Raw genomic sequence first — 25,876 nt, 5'->3', positions numbered from 1 at the left:
TTCTAGAATGTCCATAGTAACCAATACTACGAGGTTTCTAGTTGGTTGATAGCGCGAGTAAAACGAATGGTATTTGGCGCCTCGATCAAAAGCCTATCGGGTCATAAGAACAGTAAATCTTAGCCAATCAAAAGACTACGTTCCTTCCGTCTCGAGGATCATATCTGCGGACCTGTGATGAAGAATCATTCGGGCCTGACATGATAAAGGTAAGAAAATATTTCAAATTTAAAGCTAACGACAGACAGTCAATAATGACTAGCTAGAATGGGTTGAAGTTGGTCCACAGTGGCACAGTTTGATGTACATCTTGAAATGAGAAACGTTTGTATGTATGCTGTCTACTGTAGGCTAGCTACAGAGTTGTGCCCACACGTTTTCCTCCATTTCCCCCATGCCAATTTGCCTGCAACTTAGTTAGACAGAATTTCAAAGATGAGCTAGCTATGTCATGAAGTTTATGGTTGTAGAGTAGCCTACTGATATGAGTAGGCTATGGTTCTGACAGAATCGTTCTGTCTTTTACAGTAACCCTCTTGGTTAACCTCAGTACTTTGATGAGCCCACACTCATAATCTGAGCTATTTACGGTCTTCCCTACTTAGCTCAGGTGTCCCTGTGGTTAGCCATGTGGGCACTCCTCGCTGTTTACATTCATAGGGGTGTTAGTTAGTAGAATACATCATCGCTACTATTCTACTCCTGGAGGTGAATGTGTTTACTACTGCTATGCTGACATGTTGCCCAGAAGCGGACTCTGTTTCCGGAGCCAGTTGACACTGACACAGCAGTTAACACGGGTAGCAGAGACGTGGTTATTCAGTGTTTATTTAGGGAATTTGTGTTAATTATTAATTCCCAGAACACCCTCAATGCTTTTAATTCAAAGCACATACAATTTCCTACTTTCTCAAATGGGGGGCCAACTAAGATTTTTGATTGTCTTGAATATAAATAGTTTTGAACAAATGCCGAATTTTGATTCATATATATATATATATATATGTATGTATGTATGTATGTATGTATGTATGTATGTATGTATGTATGTATGTATGTATGTATATATGTGTGTATGTGTGTGTATGTATGTATATATATATATATATATATATATATATATATATATATATATATATATATATATATATATATATATGTGTATATGTGTGTGTGTTTATATGCCTATAGATTGATAATTAAATAATGTTTTGCTTCCTCTTCCTCTGTTTTCAATAGGATGAGGCCTCCTGAGGATGTCCTAGACGAGGAGACGTCTCCATCATCATCGTGTGACTCCCCTGGGACCAACAAGGCACAGGGTGGCCAGCAGGGACAAGAGCTCAACACTCCAAATGTTCCTCCACTAGTAGCACTCATCAGGAAGAAGAAGAGGTACCTGAAGGCTCCATTTTCTTCCTAATCCTATTGTGATTGGACGCACGTAGTCACACACGCACACACACACTCATTACTTATGTCATAAATGAGGCAGTGCTGGCAGCCCATTTGGATCCCAAGGGGCAGCCTGAGCCTGGGCTGAGGGGATGCTGGGATGCTGGGAGGAATGTATTAGGGGGTTGGAGGGGAGGGAGGTGGCACAGGGGGGTGGTGCCTGGAGGCAGCGTCGGGCGGGTTATGAGCAGCTGCCTGTCTGTAAAGACAGTGGGCGATGCTGCAGCAGCCAGGAGTACAGCTCTCCGGTTACAGTACCTGTCCATAAAACCAGGCCCGTCGTCCCCCTCTTTCCTCTCCAGAGGCCCCCCAAGTTCCCTCGGCACGCCCACAAACCGCACAGGCGACAAAAGCTGCGGCTATGGGGCCACAACCCCACAAACAACGGGTAAAGAGGCACATTTCCGAGGATCTTTTTGATGACTGCTCCCCGACATTGAGGGTCAGAGATCCAAATAGGATTGCGTGCTGCTGGGTGGGTAGGGGGTGGGGGGTGGGGGGGGTGGTGGTGGCAAATAGAGAGACCCCAGAGTGAGCTGGGCTCCTTAAAGCAACGACCAGGATGCAATGACCATCCCATTTATTGTTTTATGTTATTACTGCACACAAAATACTGTTATAAACATGTAGTATTTCTATATATGTTGATGATAATAATACTGATAAACATAGTATTTGGTAGTTTAAATAATATCATGTATATGCAGGCAATGTGTTTTTTGCCCAGACCCTGGTTGTCACCATTGTACGCACCTCGGCACACCACCCAGTTGATCTCCTTGTTAAAATATCTTGCATACCGTATGACATTCAGGAGCCGATGAAGGACTCTGGGAGAGCAGAGTTAAATCCGGATTCCTTGTGTAGTCCCCGTGAAGGACAGTTTATGGCAGATTTCTTTACTGCATGGTGTGGCACACCCCTTTTTTTTACTGTGAGAGGAGAAGGCTTAACAGTTCAGAAACTAGTAATAAGCGCCATGTGAACTAAACAGGTCCTTAAAATGAGCTCTCAGATGCTGTTTACAAGACCAGTACCTTTTAAGAGTCTGTCTTTTCCAACAGCAGAAAGTCAAATTGTCCTCCTCTTAATTATTGTCAGGGTGCATGATTTTTATTAGGACCAGTCACAATGCGATACACCCGACAATTTTATTTTGACTCTTATTAAAAGAGAGCGGTTGGTTCTGTCCAATTATTTATTTATTTATTTATTTACGTTGTCATTTATGTATTTGTTTATTTGTTTGTCTATATTTTTGTTTATGTATATGCATATGAGGTTGACCTTTGGGCACGCTGAAAACATGAAAACATGAATGTGACTTTGCGGTTTAGCAGCCTCTAGCACTTCGCACTATGAGGTGTGAGCTTTGGCAGTGTGGGTGAGCATGGTGCTCCATAGACAAGTAGCCAGTAGGTGGCGGTAGTAAAACTAGGATGAATCAGACTCCTGTATTGGCCAATGATGTGTACGTCTAGGGTCTTGGCTCAGTAACCAGGGGAAGGGAGAGGGGGAGAAATGGAAGGAGGGGCCTTTGGTGCACTGTGCTTCCTGTTAGTAGGCACTGGGGACTCAGGCCTTTACAGAAATGACATGCTGCTGACACAGAGCTTCCCGGGAGCAGCTCAGTATCGGCAGATAGAGAGACAGTTTTTTCCCCACAAATACTTCAGTGGGTTTTATTGTAAAAGCTTGGGTAACAATGTGTTTGGCTTGAAGCACTATATACAATCAATGTAGAAAGCTGTCCCAATGAAACCATATGTTGATGGAACCATACCTTGTTATTACAAGGATTTATAGTCCGTGCGGTACATCCCACTCAAATCTTGATGTATGGAGAAAATTCAGTTAAACTTGGCACTAGCATGGCGCTGTTTAGTCAGGGATGGTCAGTGTTTAGTCAGGGATGGTCAGTGTTTAGTCAGGGATGGTCAGTGTTTAGTCAGGGAGGGTCAGTGTTTAGTCAGGGATGGTCAGTGTTTAGTCAGGGATGGTCAGTGTTTAGTCAGGGATGGTCAGTGTTTAGTCAGGGATGGTCAGTGTTTAGTCAGGGAGGGTCAGTGTTTAGTCAGGGATGGTCAGTGTTTAGTCAGGGATGGTCAGTGTTTAGTCAGGGATGGTCAGTGTTTAGTCAGGGAGGGTCAGTGTTTAGTCAGGGAGGGTCAGTGTTTAGTCAGGGAGGGTCAGTGTTTAGTCAGGGAGGGTCAGTGTTTAGTCAGGGAGGGTCAGTGTTTAGTCAGGGATGGTCAGTGTTTAGTCAGGGAGGGTCAGTGTTTAGTCAGGGAGGGTCAGAAGGCACCTATCTGTCCCTCTGTCTGTCTGTTTCTTCTCTTTCAGATGACTGTGGATCAACCTGCCCAACTGCAAGTTCGAGAGCGTGAGTACCTCCCTCCCCGTCCTCTTAACTATCAATCCTGATAATTAGTAAAACGATTTACACACTGAATAACTGAATACAGTAATGACTAATGATAATGGATCAGGCTTAATCCCGATAGAGATGATCAAGCAACGCAGTTGTCTCCATGATGTATTGCCATTGATTGAGCGTCATTAAAATCTCATCAATTGAGCTCATTAACCTAGACCTATTTGGCTCTCAACACTCTTGGCCTTGAGCATCAGGTTTTTAGTAAGAAGCTAAAGTGATTGACAAGCAATTTTTTTCATATTCTGTATCGTGATAGTTATCAAATGCTGATCTAGTGTAATATTGTTATCCTGATCGGCAGTGGAATTAAGTGTACATTTGTTTAGTACTTTCACAGTCAAATGTTGGTACGCTAGTGTGATGACAGATATATCCTTCCTTTAACTATTTGACCCATGGTACAGTTTCAATAATACACACCGTTAAAAATTGTAAAGACCCAATGTTTCTGTCTTGTCAGATAGAAAGTAAAGGAATGATCCCGACACACCAAGTATTTACAGACTCCTCCAAAACGGTCTCGGCATAGCCAACTATTCATATTGGCCTAATTTAAATGTCCAAAGCAATATCTTTGAGTTGACGAGAAGCTCAGCCTACAAAATTATGACATGGTGTGTTTAGTTCACGCTGTAGGACTTTCTGTGGGAGAGAGAGAGACAGAGAGAGAGAGAAAAGGGAAAGGACTGTCTGGGCTGGGGAAGAGATGTTAAGAGACCGGCTTTAGGATCATGGGTGAACCACACGTATATACAAGCCCATAAAATTGTGACATGCTTTGTTGGCAGAGCCAGACGGGGTTCAGACTGCTCTACATTCAGGGCATGTGATGAGAGGGCAGCTGTGTTGTGCCTCCTTTACTTTCGCATAGGGATTTCCCACACTCTGTTTCTCTGGGTACAAACAACATTCTATACAGTTGAAGTCAGAAGTTTACATACACTTAGGTTGGAGTCATTAAAACTTGTTTTTCAACCACTGAACAAATTTCTAGTTTTGGCAAGTCAGTTAGGACATCTACTTTGTGCATGACACAAGTCATTTTTCCAACAATTGTTTACAGACAGATTATTTCACTTATAATTCACTGTATCACAATTACAGTGGGTCAGAGGTTTACATACACTAAGTTGACTGTGCCTTTAAACAGCTTGGAAAATGTAATGGCTTTAGAAGCTTCTGATAGGCTAATTGACAGCATTTGAGTCAACTGGAGGTGTACCTGTGGATGTATTTCAAGGCCTACCTTCAAATTCAGTGCCTCTTTGCTTGACATCATGGGAAAATCAAAAGAAATCAGCCAAGACCTCAGAAAAAGAATTGTAGACCTCCACAAGTCTGGTTCATCCTTGGGAGCAATTTCCAAACGCCTGAAGGTACTACGTCCATCTGTACAAACAATAGTACGCAAGTATAAACACCATGGGACCACGCAGCCGTCATACCACTCAGGAAGGAGACGCGTTCTGTCTCCTATAGATGAACGTACTTTGGTGCGAAAAGTGCAAATCAATTCCAGAACAACAGCAAAGGACCTTGTGAAGATGCTGGAGGAAACAGGTACAAAAGTATCTATATCCACAGTAAAACGAGTCCTATATCGACATAACCTGAAAGGCCGCTCAGCAAGGAAGAAGCCACTGCTCCAAAACCGCCATAAAAAGGCCAGACTACGGTTTGCAACTGCACATGGGGACAGAGAACTTACTTTTTGGAGAAATGTCCTCTGGTCTGATGAAACAAAAATAGAACTGTTTGGCCATAATGACCATTGTTATGTTTGGAGGAAAAAGGGGGTTGCTTGCAAGCCGAAGAACACCATCCCAACCGTGAAGCACAGGGGTGGCAGCATCATGCTGTGGGGGTGTTTTGCTGCAGGAGGGACTGGTGCACTTCACAAAATAGATGGCATCATGAGGAAGGAAAATTATGTGGATATATTGAAGCAACATCTCAAGACATCAGTCAGGAAGTTAAACCTTGGTCGCAAATGGGTCTTCCAAATGGACAATGACCCCAAGCATACTTCCAAAGTTGTGGCAAAATGGCTTAAGGACAACAAAGTCAAGGTATTGGAGTGGCCCTGACCTCAATCCTATAGAAAATTAGTGGGCAGAACTGAAAAGGCGTGTGCGAGCAAGGAGGCCTACAAACCTGACTCAGTTACACCAGCTCTGTCAGGAGGAATGGGCCAAAATTCACCCACTTATTGTGGGAAGCTTGTGGAAGGCTACCCAAAACGTTTGACCCAAGTTAAACAATTGAAAGGCAATGCTACCAAATACTAATTGAGTGTATGTAAACTTCTGACCCACTGGGAATGTGATGAAAGAAATACAAGCTTAAATAAATCATTCTCTCTACTATTATTCTGACATTTCACATTCTTAAAATGAAGTGGTGGTCCTAACTGACCGAAGACAGGGACTTTTTACTAGGATTAAATGTCAGGAATTGTGAAAAACTGGGTTTAAATGTATTTGGCTAAGGTGTATGTAAACTTCCGACTTCAACTGTATGTGTGTAAAATACTGGTCAATGGACAACATGCACACACGCACACACACATACACACACACACACACAGAGAGGGAGAATGAGCAACCATGTAAACAACCACAGAACTAAGCAGTAAGCATTGCAACCATATCCGATCCACAACCACAGAACTAAATACATTCGTGTAGTCAAGTACACAGCCACAGATCTACACACTCACAAAACCCAACTACACAAGTCCTATCCATTATCACAACTTTTGATTTATGTTATCCACAAACCCAGTACTACACCATGGCACACAATTTGGTGTAGGTATGGACCACATATGGATAGTCTGTCAATGGTATCAAGACCAGTAAGTTGATACATACCATAATATGAACACATACTAATAATATGACGTGCCTTCAGAAAGTATTCACACCCCTTGACTTTTTCCACATTTTGTTGTATTACAAAGTGGGATTAAAATAGATTTAATTGTCATTTTTTTGTCAATGATCTAGACAAAATACTCTGTCAAAGTGGGAGAAAAATTCTACCTTTTTATTAATGGAAAAGAAAACACTAATTTACACTGCATGACCAAAAGTATGTGGACACCTGCTCGTCTGAACATCTCATTCCAAAATCATGGGCATTAATATGGAGTTGGTTCCCCCCTTTGCTGCTATAACAGCCTCCACTCTTCTGTGAAGGCTTTCCACTAGATGTTGGAACATTGCTGCGGGGACTTGCTTCCATTCAGCCACAAGTGCATTAGTGAGGTTGGGCACTGATGTTGGGCGATTAGGCCTGGCTCGCAGTCAGCGTTCCAATTAATCCCCAAGGTGTTCGATGGGGTTGAGGTCAGGGCTCTGTGCAGGCCAGTCAATTTCTTCCACACCGATCTTGACAAACCATTTCTGTATGGACCTTGCTTTGTGCACAGGGGCATTGTCATGCTGAAACAGAAAAGGGCCTTCCCCAAACTGTTGCCACAAAGTTGGAAGCACAGAATTGTCTAGAATGTCATTGTATGCTGTTGAGTTTAGATTTCCCGAACCATGAAAAAATCCCCAGACCATTATTCCTTCTCCACCAAACTTTACAGTTGGCACTATGCATTTGGGCAGGTAGTGTTCTCCTGGCATCCGCCAAACCCAGATTCGTCCGTCGGACTGCCAGATGGTGAAGCGTGATTCATCACCCCAGAGAACGCGTTTCCACTGCTCCAGAGTCCAATGGCGGCGAGATTTACACCACTCTAGCCGATGCTTGGCATTGCACATGGTGATCTTAGGCTTGTGTGCAGCTGCTCAGCCATGGAAACCCATTGTGGTGACGTTGCTTCCAGAGGCAGTTTGGAACTCGGCAGTGTGTTGAATCTGTGGACAGACGATTTTTACGCGTTACACACTTCAGCACTCGGTTGTCCCGTTCTGTGAGCTTGTGTGACTTACCACTTCGCTGCTGAGCCGTTGTTGCTCCTAGACATTTCCACTTCACAATAACAGCACTTACAGTTGCCCGGGGCAGCTCTAGCAGCGCAGAAATATGACAAACTGACTTGTTGGAAAGGTGGCATCCTATGACGGTGTCACGTTGAAAGTCACTGAGCTCTTCAGTAAAGCCATTCTACTGCCAATGTTTGTCTATGGAGATTGCATGGCTGTGTGCTCGATTTTATACACCTGTCAGCAACGGGTGTGGCTGAAATAGCCGAATCCACTAATTTGAAGGGGTGTCCACATACATTTGTGTATAAATAGTTTATCTTGTTTAGATAAGTATTCAATCAACTGAGTCAATACATGTTAGAATCACCTTTGGCAGCGACTACAGCTATGAGTCTTTCTGGGTAAGTCTGTAAGAGCTTTGCACACCTGGATTGTACAATATTTGCCCATTATTCTTTTTTTAATTCTTCAGGCTCTGTTAAGTTGGCTGTTGATCATTGCTTGACAGACATTTTTTAAGTCTTGCCATAGATTTTCAAGCCAATTTAAGTAAAAACTGTAACTAGACCACTTAGGAACATTCAATGTCGTCTTGGTAAGCAACTCCAGTGCATTTTTGGCCTTGTGTTTTAGGTAATTGTCCTGCTGAAAGGTGAATTTGTCTTCCAGAGTGTGTGGGAAAGCAGACTAAACCATGTTTTCCTGTAGGATTTTGCCTGTGCTTAGCGTTATTCCGTTTATTTTTATCCTAAAAAACTCCCTAGTCCGGCGTTTCCCAAATTCAGTCCTCGGGACCCCAAGGGGTGAACGTTTTTGTTTTTGTCCTAGCACTACACAGCTGATTCAAATAATCAACTAATCATCAAGCTTTTATTATTTGAATCTGCTGTGGACTGTAGTGCTAGGGCAAAAAACAAAACGTGCACCCCTTGGGGTCCCCAGGACTGAGTTTGGGAAACACTGCCCTAGTCCTTGCCGATGACAAGCATACCCAAAACATGATGCAGCCACCACCATGCTTGCATTTTTGGAGAGTGGTAGTCAGTGATGTGTTGTGTTGGATTTGCCCCAAACATAACAATTTGTATTCAGGACAAAAAGTTAATTTCTTTGCCATTTTCTTTTTGCAGTATTACTTTAGTGCCATATTGCAAACAGGATACATGTTTTTGAATATGTTTTATTCTGTACAGGCTTCCTTCTTTTCACTCTGTCATTTATGTTAGTATTGTGGAGTAACTACAATGTTGTTGATCCATCCTTAATCATCTCCTATCACAGCCATTAAACTCTTTAACTGTTTTAAAATCACCATTGACCTCATGGTGAAATCCCTGAGCAGTTTCCTTTCTGTCCGGCAACTGAGTTAGGAAGGGCGCCTGTATCTTTGTAGTGACTGGGTGTATTTATACACCGTCCAAAGTGCAATTCATAATTTCACCATGCTCAAAGGGATATTCAATGTCTGCTTTAAAAAAAAAATCCATCTACCAATAGGTGCCCTTTGCGAGGCATTGGAAAACCTCCCTGGTCTTTTGTGCTTGAATCTCTGCTTGAAATTCACTGCTCGACTGAGTGACCTTACAATTATCTGTATGTATGGGGTATAGAGATGGGGTAGTCATTTAAAAATCATGTTAAACACTATTATTGCACAGAGTCAGTCCAGGCAACTTATGTGACTTGTTAAGCACATTTCTAGTCCTAAACCTATTTAAGCTTGCCATAACAAAAGGGTTCAATACTTATTGACTCAAGAAATGTCAGCTTTTTATTTTTAATTTGTAAACATTTCTAAAAACATCATTCCTCTTTGACATTATGGAGTTTTGTATGTAGATCTGTGACACACAATCTACATTTAATCCATTTTAAATTCAGGCTGTAACACAACAAAATGTGGAAAAAGTGTAGGGGTGTGAATACTTTCTGAAGGCACTGTATGTTCCTTTTTTGTGTTGCCAGTGCAGCGCGCAGGTTTGGTCTGAAGGAGGCACTAGAGGGGGAGGACTGGTCAGTCTACTGGACTGACAGCACAGTCTCTCTGGACCACTGCATGGACATGAAATGCTACCAGGTATCACCATAATCCATTTGTAAAGATTTACGCTACATGGCCTACCATGTTTGAAGATAACCTCTAAAAACCTTGTTTTTGGCTCCAAGTTTTTCCTAACATCCGGACCTGACCAGGAAAAACATTGGGCCCTACCCATTACTACTAGCTCACAATGACAATCTTCAAGTTTCATTTTAAGTGCATATATTTTCCTTGCATATGACTGTATAGGATTTACACCCCTCCACATGAAAAAATACTACAGTTTATGATAGAATACTACAGTACTTACTATAGAATTCTGTAGTAAACTGTAGTATACTGTACAAAATACTACAGTATACTACCATCAGCAAAAACACTACAGTCCTCAAAAACACTACAGTTTAACTATAGTAATATTACAGTAATATTGCATATACCCTGCCCATTCCCATTCCCCTCCCCCATATCCCAATTTGTGCCTCCCATAAGTGAGAAGCCTACATGCCAAGTATAGACCATATACTGTGTTCCCTACAGATTATAGAAACTATCAGTTCAGACCCCAGTCCTACCTACCTACAGGTTATAGAAAGCCTCCACTTCTATGTAAAAAATAATCAAACAAAAACACTATAGTAAATGCTACAGTAATGTCTGCAAAAACACTACAGTAAATACTACAGTATACTACATTCTGCATAAACAGTCAAGTAATTACTATAGTATACACTACAGTATTTATACTATAGTCAACTGTAAATACTATAGGATACTACGGTAATATCTGCAAAAACACTAGTAAATACTACAGTATACTACTGTCTGCAAAAACACTATAGTCTGCAAAAACACTACAGTTTTTGAACTATAATAATACTACAGTATTTCAACTATAGTAAACTACAGTATTTTTTGTTGTGGGCCTGACAGAAAAAACACTTCCCTGGCATGATGGAGCTGTTGAGGAAGAACATGCTGGCTCGCAACATGAACTGCATGCTGAAGAGGTTCCCCAAGGAGTACAACATCTTCCCCCGCACCTGGTGCCTCTCGGCAGAGTGAGTCAAGATGCTCCCATTAGTCGATTGACACTAGCCTGGTTAAACCAAACTGAATGCTGTGCTCACCATCAGGGCATAAAATTAACTTTTTGGTCCACTAGCCACTGTGGCAGGTAGATAAAAAAATCTAGCCACTCTGATTTTTTACCAGGCAAAATATTTTTGGGGTGCTAAAATTACACCTACATAACACAAAAAAACGGATGAGCATGCTTTGTAATGTTTCTAAAACAATAAATGTATTACTAGTAAGAAGTAACTAATGAGGTATATTGAATTTTAAAAAGGAAATGGTGACCTGAGTCTTTTAACCAAAATATCACAAATGCGAGAAAAGAAAAGTTAACCTGCCCCTTTAAGGGCGGGAGGTTACCGTGGTAGTGAGACTCCAGTCATGTTTGTGCCTTTGAGATTAAGTGTGATTAGTGGAAGTGGGCTTCTCTTCCCTAGCAGTTGAAACTCAAACATAGAAAAACAACCTAGCTTGTGAACATAACAATGTAAATTAGCCAAGAAACACAAGGACAAAGTCTCACTTCAGTAGACTTTAATTTGAAGTAAATTAGACCAATTTTTATGTGCGCATTGTTTCTAAAAAGGTATCTTTCACTCAGCTTTTCATGTGCGCACAGCCCCATTCGTATTTCTTTGACTTCGTGTGATTAATTTACCAGCTATGAAACAAAACGGCGGAAATAGTTTGAAAACAGCTGCTGCAGCATTTACTTTAATATAAATGTGATCATACTCTACTATTTTTATTCACAAGTGAAATACTTGCACTGTGGAGCCCTGACCAACTGCCAACGTGGATGGTGAAATAGACATTTTACCCGACAATGCCTAAATCTACCCGCAGGTGGCGGGTGTTTAATTTTATGCCCTGCTCACCATTCAATGTGGTTTAACCAGGCTAGATTGATACACCTATTACACTAGATAATACACCATTATACTTTGATTGCATGATGTCTGTCAATGGAAATCCCAAACTCTTTCTTAGAGGACAGAGGGGAGACGGACACTATTGGCCCTGTACCCTGCAGTGGACTTTGGAATTTGATAAGGCTGTCTATTTGTTATCTAAATCAAGGGTTCCCAACCTAGGGGGCTCACCCCCCATATGGGACGCGACAGATTCGTTGGGGGTTGCTGGACCTTCCTAGATTTAAAATAAAAAATTAATAAAAAATACAATTCTCGATTGTTTATACCGATCTAAAATAACGCACAAATGCAATGCTTTGGGCTAGAAACAAGCTGTCAAATGCCAGAGGATGGCGCGGCTCAGATGCCCATGGGAATATCTTTGGTTTGTTTCTATGACATTCAGAAGCTGAGCTACGACCTTCTTCTAAAGTCAAGAAGTCATAGAAATTGGACTTTGCTTGGGAAGTAATCTTATACAATGTGTGACTGTGTCGCTATCAATTGATCGAATCACTTTCTGTAGAAGAGAATATGTATAATTCAATTGAGGGTTCATATAAATTATCCTAATAAAACATATTTGGTAGCAGAATAACATTTGGGGAAATCGGGTCTAGACTTTATTTTCATTATTATTATTATTACCATTATTATTATTATTATTATTATTACCATTATTATTGTTATCATTAAATAGCCTACCTAAAATATGTAATGAGTCTTGTTAAACTACGTAGAATTGCAGGAAATGAGCTTCAAAACAAACATTTTCCTAGGTCCTTCAAATTAAACAATATCAAGCTGATATTTAATTTAATATACGCTATCTAAATAAACAACATTTTTAAATTTCATTTTTCTAATGTGAAAAAGGGAGCCCTGGGGAAAAATGGTTGGGAACCCGTGATCTAAATCATCAATGAAAGTACAATAGGAACAGGATGAACTTTGGCTGTTTTGTACTGCATTTACAAGAAGATGTGAAGAAGAAGATGCAGCTGTGTTGGAAATGGATCAACTGAAGCCTGGTCTTTTATAAAACTGCCTCTTGTATTTAAACGTCTTTGTTGTGTTCCTCCCACCACCACTCCACAGTTACAGCGACGTCCAGGCCTACACCCGGGCCAAGAAGCACAAGGCGTAAATCTGCAAGCCCGACACGGGCAGCCAGTGCCCTGGAGTCTACCTCACCAAGTCCACCAAAGACATCCCACACGGAGAGCACATGATCTGCCAGGTCTACATCACCAGGGACTGTAGTCCCATTAACTGCAACAAATAATAACATACAGCATAGATCTGTGGTTTTCAACCTGTGGTCCGCAGGGGTACCACAGGGGTACCGAAGGTGGTTCGCGGTTTAATTATTATTTTTTTTATTCCAAAAATAATATCAGTTGGGATTATTAATGGTATAATAAGCAATTTTACATAACTTTTCACAATGTAGATGGTTTATTATTATAATAATAATAGGCCTTTTAAACTGTTACATTCACTGATAATATTGACTCTAAATTGTATTTATTTTGAATTCTGCATCTCCGCAAATGGTGGTCCTCAAGAGCTTTTGACTGTGATTTGGTGGTCCCCGGAACAGAGAACTTTGGGAACCGCTGAGATGTATGTGGCTCCTGTTCCCATTGTATTGAATGCAATCCATCATATCCAGTAACAAGGAGTTGCCAGGGTAAAGCGTCTTGTCATAGGCTCCCGAGTGGCGAAGCGGTCTAAGGCACTGCATCTCAGCGCAAGAAACGTCACTACAGACCCTGGTTTGATTCCAGGCTGTATCACAATTCGGCCTTGATTTGGAGTTCCATAGGGCGGCCGCACAATTGGCCCAATGTCGTCCGGGTTTGGCCGGGGTAGGCCGTCATTGTAAATAAGAATTTGTTCTTAACTAACTTGCCTAGTTAAATAAAAGGTTAAATAAAAATAAAATAACTCCAGATGTTCTTAGCCATTCTTCCTCTCTGTCACCACAAACAGCCATTGGTCATTGACGGCTTCAAGTTTGACCTGCGTGTCTACGTGTTGGTGACGTCCTGCGACCCCTTCTGTATCTTCCTGTGTAAGGAGCAGCTGGCCCGCTACAACTACCCCACCCACAACAACGTGGTGTGGCACGGCACAATGGGCACAACCACGGAGGGGGGAATGAGAGGGCAACATGTTTTACAATGTGGATTTCATTGTCATTGGTCTTTCATGTTCATGTACTGTGTAGTTTTGTTAGGGACCATATTTCAAGTTTCAAGTTTTTAATGTCACGTGCACAAGTACCTTGAAATGCCTTTCTTGCAAGCTCTAAACCCAACAATGCAGTATTCAATATCAATGTAATACTACAAATAACATAAGGTAGAACAAAAGCACACAATAAATAAGAACACAAGGAGTAAGTAAGCTATATACAGGGTCAGTTCCAGTACCATATTTACAATGTGCAGGAATACTGGAGTGATAGAGGTAGATATGTATAGGGGTAAGGTAACTAGACATCAGGATACAGTATATGATCAACAGTAGCAGCAGCATATATGATGATTGTATTGTATGTGAGTGTGTAAATGTCAATGTTTGTGCATGTTACATGTGTGTGAGCAAATGAAGAGTGTGTGTGTGTGTGTGTGTGTGTGTGTGTGTGTGTGTGTGTGTGTTGGAGTGTGTGAGTGTGCATAGAGACAGTGCAAACATAATTAAAAATACAATTCATGGATAGTACAATGTAGGATAGAAATGGTAACATTTGTTTTCTGTCTGTATTGATATGTTGTATGTCATCAGTATGTTGTAAACGTGTTCAAAGGGACAGAGACGGACAGAAACACAATCAAACACAGACACGCAGGCAGACGGACTTAGATAAGATAGAAGTCTGTCCTTGAACTCAGACCTACAATGGGTGTGTTCAATCTTGTTCCTCTCAAACCGTATTTGTTTACCAGTGATATGGCCCCATTGGTGACTCAAGCTAACATTTTACTAGCTCTGTCATAAAAGACTTAGCAACAATGCCAAACATGCAAACACTGTGAAAGTACTCCTGTTCTCTAGTTCCTCTTCGACACAGTCTCTATCTCACTCACTGTCTTCTTTCAGGAAGATGTCTGCATGCACCTGAAACACAGTGAGAATTTTGGGACGAGAACGCTGGCAGCAAAAAGTGATCTATTGACACGGGTCTTCCTGGGCTTTCTCTCCCACGCTGTATTTGACTTTACAAAGATATGGTATTTCACCAAGGTGTTACTCTAGCGTGGATGCAGTGCATTCGGAAAGTATTCAGACCCCTTCCCTTTTTCAAAATTTTGTTACGTTACAGCCTTATTCTAAAATTGATTAAATTAAACATTTTCCTCATCAATCATCTACACAATACCCCATAATGACAAGGTGAAAACAGCTTTTAGAATTTTTTGCAAATGTATTAAAGTGTAAATACAAAAATACCTTATTTACATAAGTATTCAGACTCTTTGCTATGAGACTCGAAATTGAGCACAGGTGCATCCTGTTTCCATTGATCATCCTTCAGATGTTTCTACAACTTGATTGGAGTCCCCCTGTGGTAAATTAAATTGATTGGACATGATTTGGAAAGGCACACACCTGTTTATTTAAGGTCCCAGAGTTGACAGTGCATGTCAAAGCAAAAACCAAGCTATGAGGTCGAAGGAATTGTCCGCAGAGCTCCGAGACAGGATTGTGTCGAGGCACAGATCTGGGGAAGGGTACAAAAAAAATTGCAGCATTGAAGGTCCCCAATAACACAGTGGCCTCCATCATTCTTAAATGGAAGAAGTTTGGAACCACCAAGACTCTTCCTAGAGCTGGCAATCCGGCCAAACTGAGCAATCGGGGGAGAAGGGCCTTGGTCAGAGAGGTGACCAAGAACCCGATGGTCACTCTGACAGAGCTCCAGAGTTCCTCTGTGGAAATGGGAGAACCTTCCAGAAGGACAACCATCTCTGCAGCACTCCACCAATCAGGCCTTTATGGTAGAGTGTCCAGATGGAAGCCACTCCTCAGTAAAAGGCACATGACCGCCCGCTTGGAGTTTGCTAAAACCCAACCTGACAGAGCTTGAGAGGATCTGCAGAGAAGAATGGGAGAAACTCCCCAAATGTGTGCCAAGCTTGTAGCGTCGTACCCAAGAAGACTCGAGGCTGTAGTCGCTGCCAAAAGTGCTTCAACAAAGTACTGAGTAAAAGGTCTGAATACTTATGTAAATGTGATAGTTCTGGTTTTTGTTTTTAATACATTTGAACACATTTCTAAAAACCTGTTTTGGCTTTGTCACTATGGGGTATTGTGTGTAGACTGATGAGAAGAAAAAAAATGTAATCCACTTTAGAATAAGGCTGTAACGTAACAAAATGTGGAAAAAGTCAAGAGGTCTGAATACTTTCCAAATGCACTGTATGTACAACTACTTGGTTCCAGGAGGGGAAAGGCAAGCACAACACCTATTCTTTTAGGTATAAATTCTATATGTTTCCCTCTCATTAGGATAACAGCTCAATACACTTGAGAAAACCCTGTCTGCCACAAAACAGAGACCATGGCAACGCAACCGCTGTCGGAATGAAGCAGCTAGAACAATTAATGTCAGTCTAAAAGCTGTCGGTCATGTCCCACTCTGAGACTTACTGCCATCTCCGGCCCCGGTCCCCCATACCAACTCGTATCAGTATGCAAGAGCCACAGCCAGGCTTGTCAGCAGGCCAAGCAGCCAATCTTATTTGCAGCATGTGTCACGACTCAGGAGGCTGATATACTGCCACTCATATTTCATCACTGCCTTGGTATGTCGAGCTTATTATAGCCCCCCAGACAAAACTAACTTCTAGAACCTTAACAGTGTGGATCAAGTGAAAATGAAGTTGTCTACAGTGTACACATGGACAATATTGTGACAGTTAAAAGTGCTCGCAAGAAGAGGCAGGGGCATTGGAACAGGTCTATGAGACGACGCACAACCGATACTGTATGTGTCGACATTCCTGTCTGGCTGTTTAAATGGTCTTCTCTTGCTGTCTCGCTCGCTCTCTCTCTCTCCCCCTACCCACAGGAAGTTGTCGACGCTGACCCGATGCACTGTGACACGGGGAAGCTGTGGGTCGACATCTAGGATGTGGTGATCGAGGCTCTGGTCTCAGCCCACTCGGTGCTCCGCCACAGCTACAACACCTGCTTCCCACACTACGCCGCCTCCAACCCCGCTTTGGGATCCTGGGCTTCGATGTGCTCATCGACCACCGCCTCAAGCTCTGGCCGATCGAGGTGAGACCACACACACTCACTTGCTCATGTATTTGTACAGTGTGATGTAGTTGTGTATTTGTGTGTGGAGAGCAACCACTCCCCCAGCTTCACCACAGACTCCAGGCTGGACAGGCTGCTGTATGACACGCTGGTGCTGATTAACCCGGGGGCCTGTGACCGACGCAAAGCCACCAAGGAATAAAGGCGCAGGATCAGAGACCGGCTGCAGCGTGTCCGCTCCAAGGAGACAAGGTGTGACTATAGACTAATGGCGCCGGAGGAGATGGCTGCCGTTTTACGGGATCCTAACCAATATTGCTATTTTGTGTGTTTTTTTCACGTTATTTGTAACTTATTTTGTACATAATGTTTCTGCCACCATCACTTATGACCGAAAAGAGCTTCTGGATATCAGGAGAGCGAGTACTCACCTCATACTGGGCGAAGATTTTTTATTTAACGAGTCGGACACAAAGGATTTTCTTCAGACACCCGACAAGGCCCAAATCCTTGTCATTCACATGAGAAAAATATGGAGATATCAGGGATGTAGGTGGAAGTGCCTTGTAAGGATCCGACGGCAAGTGCGTAATCTGCCTCTACCATCAGTCCCATTAGCCAACATACAATCATTGGATAATAAAATAGACTAACTAAGATCACAGATATTCTACCAACGGGACATTGGTATTACAAAACTGTAATATCTTATGTTTCACCGAGTTGATGCTGAACGACGACATGGCGGAATATACTCTGCATCGGCAAGATAGAACAGCTGCCTCCGACAAGGGGTGGCGGTCTGTGTATATTTTTAAACAACAGCTGGTGCACGAAATCTAATATTAAGGAAGTCTCTAGGTTTTGCTCGCCTGAGGTAGAGTATCGCATAATAAGCTGTAGACCACACTATTTACCAAGAGAGTTTTCATCTATATTTTTCGTAGCTGTCTATTTACAACCACAAACCGATACTGGCACTAAGACCGCACTAAATGAGCTGTATAAGGCCATAAGCAAACAGGAAAATGCTCATCCAGAGGCAGCGCTCCTAATGGCCGGGGACTTTAATGCAGGGAAACTTTTAAATCTGTTTTACCTAATTTCTACCAGCATGTTAAATGTGCAACCAGAGGAAAAAAAACTCTAGACCACCATTACTCCACACACAGAGACGTGTACAAAGCTCTTCCTCGCCCTCCGTTTGGCAAATCTGACCAGAACTATCCTCCGGATTCCTGCTTACAAGCAAAAACTAAAGCAGGAAGCACCAGTGACTCGGTCAATACAGAAGTGGTCAGATGACGCAGATTCTAAGCTACAGGACTGTTTTGCTAGCACAGACTGGAATATGTTCCAGGATTCTTCCAATGGCATTGAGGAGTACACCACATCAGTCACTGGCTTCATCAATAAGTGCATCGACGACGTCGTCCCCACAGTGACCGTACGTACATACCCCAACCAGAAGCCATGGATTACAGGCAACATCCGCACTGAGCTAAAGAATAGAGCTGCCGCTTTCAAGGAGTGTAACTCTAACCCGGGCGCTTATAAGAAATCCTGCTATGCCCTCCGAAGAACCATCAAACAGGCAAAGCGTCAAAAAAGGACTAAGATTGAATCGTACCACACCGGCTCCGACGCAAGTCGGATGTGGCAGGGCTTGCAAACTATTACAGACTACAAAGGGAAGCACAGCCGCTAGCTGCCCAGTGACACGAGCCTACCAGACGAGCTAAATTACTTATATGCTCGCTTCGAGGCAAACAACACTGAAGCATGCATGAGAGCATCAGCTGTTTCCGGATGACCGTGTGATCACGCTCTCCGTAGCTGATGTGAGTAAGACCTTTAAACAGGTCAACATTCACAAGGCCGCAGGGCCACACGGATTACCAGGACGTGTACTCCGAGCATGCGATGACCAACTGGCAAGCGTCTTCACTGATATTTTCAACCTGTCCCTGACTGAGTCTGTAATACCAGCATGTATACCAGCAGACCACCATAGTCCCTGTGCCCAAGAACACTAAGGTAACCTTCCTAAATGACTACCGACCCATAGCACTTACGTCTGTAGCCATGAAGTGCTTTGAAAGGCTGGTCATGGTTCACATCAACACCATTATCCCAGAAACCCTAGACCCACTCCAATTTGCATACCGCCCCAACAGATCCACAGATGATGCAATCTCTATTGCACTCCACACTGCCCTTTCCCACCTGGACAAAAGGAACACCTATGTGAGAATGCTATTCATTGACTACAGCTTAGCGTTTAACACCATAGTGCCCTCAAAGCTCATCACTAAGCTAAGGACCCTGGGACTAAACACCTCCCTCTGCAACTGGATCCTGGACTTCCTGATGGGCCGCCCCCAGGTGGTAAGGGTAGGTAACAACACATCTGCCATGCTGATCCTCAACACGGGGGCCCCTCAGGAGTACGTGCTCAGTCCCCTCCTGTACTCCCTGTTCACTCATGACTGCATGTCCAGGCACGACTCACCATCATTACGTTTGCCGACGACACAACAGTGGTAGGCCTGATCACCGACAACGATGAGACAGCCTATAGGGAGGAGGTCAGAGACCTGGCCGTGTTGTGCCAGGATAACAACCTCTCCCTCAATGTGATCAAGACAAAGGAGATGATTATGGACTACAGGAAAAGAAGAGGACCGAGCACGCCCCCATTCTCATTGACTGGGCTGTAGTGGAGCAGGTTGAGAGCTTCAAGTTCCGTGGTGTCCACATCACCAACAAATGATCATGATCCAAACACACCAAGACAGTCGTGAAGAGGGCACGACAAATATTATTCCCCCTCACTAGACTGAAAAGATTTGGCATGGGTTCTCAGATCCTCAAAAAGTTGTACAGCTGCACCATCGAGAGCATCCTTACTGGTTGCATCACTGCCTGGTATAGCAACTGCTTGGCCTCCGACCGCAAGGCACTACAGAGGGTAGTGCGGACGGCCCAGTACATCACTGGGGCCAAGCTTCCTGCCATCCAGGACCTCTATACCAGGCGGTGTCAGAGGAAGGCCCTAAAAATTGTCAAAGACTCCAGCAACCCTAGTCATCGACTGTTTTCTCTGCTACCTCACAGCAAGCGGTACCGGAGCGCTAAGTCTTGATCCAAAAGGCTTCTTAACAGCTTCTACCCCCAAGCCATAAAACTCCTGAACAGCTAAACAAATGGCTACCCAGACTTTTTGCATTGCTTCCCACCCCCCCTTTTACGCTGCTGCTACTCTCTGCTTATTATCTATGCATAGTCACTTTAAATCTACCTACATGTACACTATCAGTCAAAAGTTTGGACACACCTACTCATTCAAGGGTTTTTCTTGATTTTTACTATTTTTACATTGTAGAGTAATAGTGAAGACATCTAAACTATGAAATAACACATATGGAATCATGTAGTAACCAAAAAAGTGTTAAACAAATCAAAATATATTTTATATTTGAGATTCGTCAAATAGCCACCCTATGCCTTGATGACAGCTTTGCACACTCTTGGCATTCGCTCAACCAGCTTCACCTGGAATGCTTTTCCAACAGTCTTGAAGGAGTTCCCACATATGCTGAGCACTTGTTGGCTGTTTTTCCTTCACTCTGCCATCTGACTCATCCCAACCCATCTCAATTTGGTTGAGGTCGGGGGATTGTGGAGGCCACGTCATCTGATGCAGCACTCCATGACTCTCCTTCTTGGTAAAATAGCCCTTACACAGCCTGGAGGTGTGTTGGGTCATTGTCCTGTTGAAAAACAAATGATAGTCCCACTAAGCCCAAACCAGATGGGATGGCGTATCGCTGCAGAATGCTGTTGTAGCCATGCTGGTTAAGTGTGCCTAGAATTCTAAATAAATCACAGACAGTGTCACCAGCAAAGCACCCCCACAACATAACATGTTACAGGAGGGGGTCGCAGTTCCGGAGCGACCCACTAAGTGTCATCCTCCGACAACCTTATGCACCTCCTCACTCACAGTCTGGACAAATCATTACCCTATTGGTGTCACCTGTGTCTACCTGTTCACCTTTGTATTTATGCCCTCACTTCCCTGTGTTCCCTTGCTCTGTTTTCTCTGCTAGTTTCTCGATGCCATACAGTACTAATCATTACATTTACATTTTACATTTTAGTCATTTAGCAGACGCTCTTATCCAGAGCGACTTACAGTTAGTGAATACATTTTTTTTTTTATACTGGCCCCCCGTGGGAATCGAACCCACAACCCTGGCGTTGCAAACGCCATGCTCTATCAACTGAGCTACATCCCTGCCGGCCATTCCCTCCCCTACCCTGGACGACGCTGGGCCAATTGTGCGCCGCCCATGAGTCTCCCGGTCGCGGCCGGCTGCGACAGAGCCTGGATTCAAACCAGGATCTCTAGTGGCACAGTTAGCACTGCGATGCAGTGCTTTAGACCACTGCGCCACTCAGGAGACATAATCAGTGGCTGATCGCGAGAACGCATTTGATGCGCTTAAGCAGCGCTTTACATTGGCCCCGGTCCTAGGGCATCCTGATCCGTCGCTGCCGTTCATTGTGTAGGTGGATACTTCAGACGTTGCGGTGGGAGCAATCCTGTCCCAGCGGTTCCTCACGGACGGTAAGACTCAACCCTGCGCGTTTTTCTCCCGGCGGCTGTCCCCGGCGGAGCGGAATTACGACGTGGGGAACCGTGAGCTGCTAGCGGTCAAGCTCGCCCTGGGGGAGTGGAGGCATTGGCTAGAGGGGGCCGCCCAATCATTCGTCGTATGGACTAACCTTTAAGAACATAGCCTACATTCAGGGGGCCAAGAGGCTCAACTCGCGCTAGGCCAGGTGGGCGTTGTTCTTCATCAGGTTCCGGTTCACGATCTTATACCGATCTCAGGGCATTGGAGTTCATTCAGTGGCCGCACTCGTCCGACCTCACCAGCCATCCGGGGGGCGCCAGGATGTTGGAGTTTCTGCGTAGGAGGTTCTGGTGGCCATCAGCTGAGGGGGATACGCGTGCCTTCGTGGCTTCTTGCCCGGTGTGCGCACGCACGAAGAGCTCACATCAGCCCGCGGCAGGGCTGCTCCGACCTCTGCCTATCCCCAAGCGCCCCTTTTCCCTGTCGGTCCAGGCCCACATCAGTCGCTGTCGCCACACCTGGAGGCAGGTATGGGCGGCGCTTAAGCTGGCCTCGGTCAGGTCTCAACATCAGGCCAACTGCAGACATCGCCCGGCCCCGGTTTTTCGCCCGGGACAGAGGGTGTGGCTCTCCACGCGGGATCTTCCCCTCCGAGTGGAGTCCAGGAAGCTGTCCCCCCGGTTTGTTGGGCCATTCAGAGTAGTCCAGTGAGTCAACCCAGTGGCCTACCGCCTGCAACTTCCCCCCACCATGCGGGTGCATCCCACGTTCCATGTGTCCCTCCTCAAGCCCGTCGCCACCTGTCCCCTGGCTCCCCCTCCTCGTCCTGTTCCCCCGCTGCACCTCGTCGGAGGGCAGCCGGCTTTTACTGTGGACCGGTTCCTGGACTGCCGGCGGGTGGGGAGGGGTCTCCAATTTCTGGTGGACTGGGAGGGTTATGGGCTGGAGGAGCGGTCCTGGGTGCCCAGGAGGGACATTCTGGACCCAGGGCTGATAACAACATTCCGTCGCCTCCACCCGGAGGGGAGGGGAGGGGGGGTCGCAGTTCCAGAGCGATCCACTAGGTGTCATCCTCTGACAACCTTAAGCACCTTCTCACTCACAGTCTGGACTAATCATTATCCTATTGGTTTCACCTGTGTCTACCTGTTCATCTGTGTATTTATGCCCTCACTTCCCTGTGTTCCCTTGCTCTGTTTTCTCTGCTAGTTTCTCGATGCCAAACAGTACTAATCAGTGTCTGATCGCGAGACGTATGTACAGGTACTTGAGAAATGTTCTCCCTGTTTCATTGTTGTTTTCAGTCGTAGTTAGTATTTCGTATGTTTGCTGTCAGCCTGTTTTTGGAGACCAGTTTGCTCCTCCTTTATTTTATCGTGACAAGTCCGTTATTTTGTATCCTGGTTTGGGGACCATCAGTAAAGATCCTGGTTTCACCATCTCTGCCTACTGTCTATCCTGCACCGCACCTGGGTCATACCTCACACCAACCCTTACAATAACACCTCCTCCTCCATGCTTTATGGTGGGAACTACACATGCAGAGATCATCCGTTCACCTACACCGCGTCTCACAAAGACACAGCGGTTGGAACCAAACATTTCCAATTTGGACTCCAGACCAAAGGACAAATCACCACCATTCTAATGTCCATTGCTCGTGTTTCTTGGCCCAAGCAGGTCTCTTCTTATTATTGGTGTCCTTTAGTAGTGGTTTCTTTGCAGCAATTCGACCATGAAGGCCTGATTCACACAGTCCCCTCTGAACAGTTGATGTTGAGATGTGTCTGTGACTTGAACTCTATGAAGCATTTATTTGCGCTGCAATTTCTGAGGCTGGTAACTCTAATGAACTTATCCTCTGCAGCAGAGGTAACTCTGGGTCTTCCATTCCTGTGGTGGTCCTAATGAGAGCCAGTTTCATCATAGCGCTTGATGGTTTTTGCGACTGCACTTGAAGAACCTTTCAAAGTTCTTGAAAGTTTCCGTATTGACTGAACTTCATGTCTTAAAGTAATGATGGACTGTCGTTTCTCTTTGCTTATTTGAGCTGTTCTTACCATAATATGGACTTGGTCTTTTACCAAATAGGGCTATCTTCTGTATACCCCCCTACCTTGTCACAACACAACTGATTAGATCAAACTCATTAAGGAAAGAAATTCCACAAATTAACTTTTAAGAAGGCACAGCTGTTAATTTAAATGCATTCCAGGTGACTACCTCATGAAGCTGGTTGAGAGAATGCCAAGAGTTTGCAAAGCTCTCATCAAGGCAATGTGTGGCTATTTGAAGAATCTCAAATATAAAATATACTTTGATTTGTTGAACACTTTTTTGGTTACTACATGATTCTATATGTGTTATTTCATAGTTTTGATGTCTTCACTATTATTCTACAATGTATAACATTGTAAAAATAAAGGAAACCCTTGAACGAGTAGGTGTGTCCAAACTATTGACTGCATCTTGTAAGATCCTATGATCAGTGAACCGTGCATGATACAGACAACATCTTTGTGTCATTATACTCCTTATAGTATGCTGTAAAATATGGAGTAAGTGTAGATTGTACTCAACATTGAAAAAAATAATATGGTTATCTCAAAAGGACACTTTCTGATTTTGCTAATTTTTATAGACATTGTTTTAAACAATGAACTCTACAAGTACATCACATTTCCAGAGCGGGTGTTCTGCTACTTTTGAAGTTATGATACATTTTATGAGCACTATGAACACAGTGAATGGGAAAATTGATTCAAAGGGAACTCCTTCTGCTGGTGATTTGTTCAATGTGATTGGTTAATAACCTATAATGTCAATTTCTATGTATTAAATGGGTCATATCTTCAAAGTAGCAGAGCACCCACTCTGTAAATGTGATGTGTTTGAAGAGTATATTGTTCCAAACAAATTAAAAAAGGGTACTTTTTGATAGATTCATATATTTTTGTTTTATGTTTAATAAATTAATGTGAAACATTGTATTTCAGAATGCAGACATACTCCATGTTTTACAGCACACTATCAGGAGTATAATGACACCAAGATGTTGTCTGTATCATGTGCTGTTCACGGATCGTAGGGTCTTACAAGAGGCATGCATAGGTCTAAAAAGGGTCTAAAATCTCCACTTTCATCATGACTTTCTCAAAAATGGTTTGTGATACAAATGTAAAATGCATATCAAACATCCTTCCTCCCAATTAATTGCCAGAACAATCTGAGATACCAAAAATATTTTTGGCCCTTCCTGGTGTGGAATCGCCCAATAGAGTCTGACTTCATTGAGTCGTAATAGTCTGCTACTCTTGAGTCGTAATAGTCTGCTGCACTTGAGTCGTAATAGTCTGCTGCTCTTGAGTCGTAATAGTCTGCTGCTCTTGGGTCGTAATAGTCTGCTGCTCTTGAGTCGTAATAGTCTGCTGCTCTTGGGTCATAATAGTCTGCTGCTCTTGAGTCGTAATAGTCTGCTGCTCTTGAGTCATAGTAGTCTGCTGCTCTTGGGTCATAATAGTCTGCTGCTCTTGGGTCATAATAGTCTGCTGCTCTTGGGTCATAATAGTCTGCTGCTCTTGAGTCATAGTAGTCTGCTGCTCTTGGGTCATAATAGTCTGCTGCTCTTGGGTCATAATAGTCTGCTGCCCTGAGTCATAATAGAGTCTGCTGCTATGAGTTAGAATAAAGTCAGTCTGCTCTGAGTCAAAATAGTCTTCACTGACTTATAATAGAGTCTGCACTGAGTCATACGTCATTAACCAAACATAAATTGAAAAAGAGAAAATATAATTTTATCAAGCACATTCCAGTGCTCCAGGAGCAAGGAGCAGAGCCAGCAACAGGCCTCCAGTGTGGAGCGAGCCCTGAGCTACGAGGACCAGCAGCTGGTAGGCTTCCGCAGGATCTTCCCCCGCCAGGGAGGGGAGGAGTACGACAAGTACCTCAAACACAGCAGCTCCCTCTTCCAGGAGCCTGCTGCCACTAAGGCCAGAGACAGGTGCACCAGGTAGACAGACACACATCACCCACACGTTAACAAGTGCCCATCCACACCTGCATACATCTGTTCCAACCTCAGTGCCATACATAAT

The 25,876-nt window shown here is 43.7% G+C and overlaps 1 pseudogene; it reads left to right on the top strand.

Annotated features, from left to right (window-relative positions):
* The first annotated feature begins 1,638 nt into the window (after positions 1–1,638).
* LOC121570203 lies at positions 1,639–25,795 on the top strand (annotated as a pseudogene).
* Positions 25,796–25,876: the final 81 nt, after the last annotated feature.

Source organism: Coregonus clupeaformis, unplaced genomic scaffold (genome assembly GCF_020615455.1).
Source record: "Coregonus clupeaformis isolate EN_2021a unplaced genomic scaffold, ASM2061545v1 scaf1329, whole genome shotgun sequence".
Lineage (NCBI taxonomy): Eukaryota > Metazoa > Chordata > Actinopteri > Salmoniformes > Salmonidae > Coregonus > Coregonus clupeaformis.
This window is presented reverse-complemented; position numbering and strand designations above follow the sequence as displayed.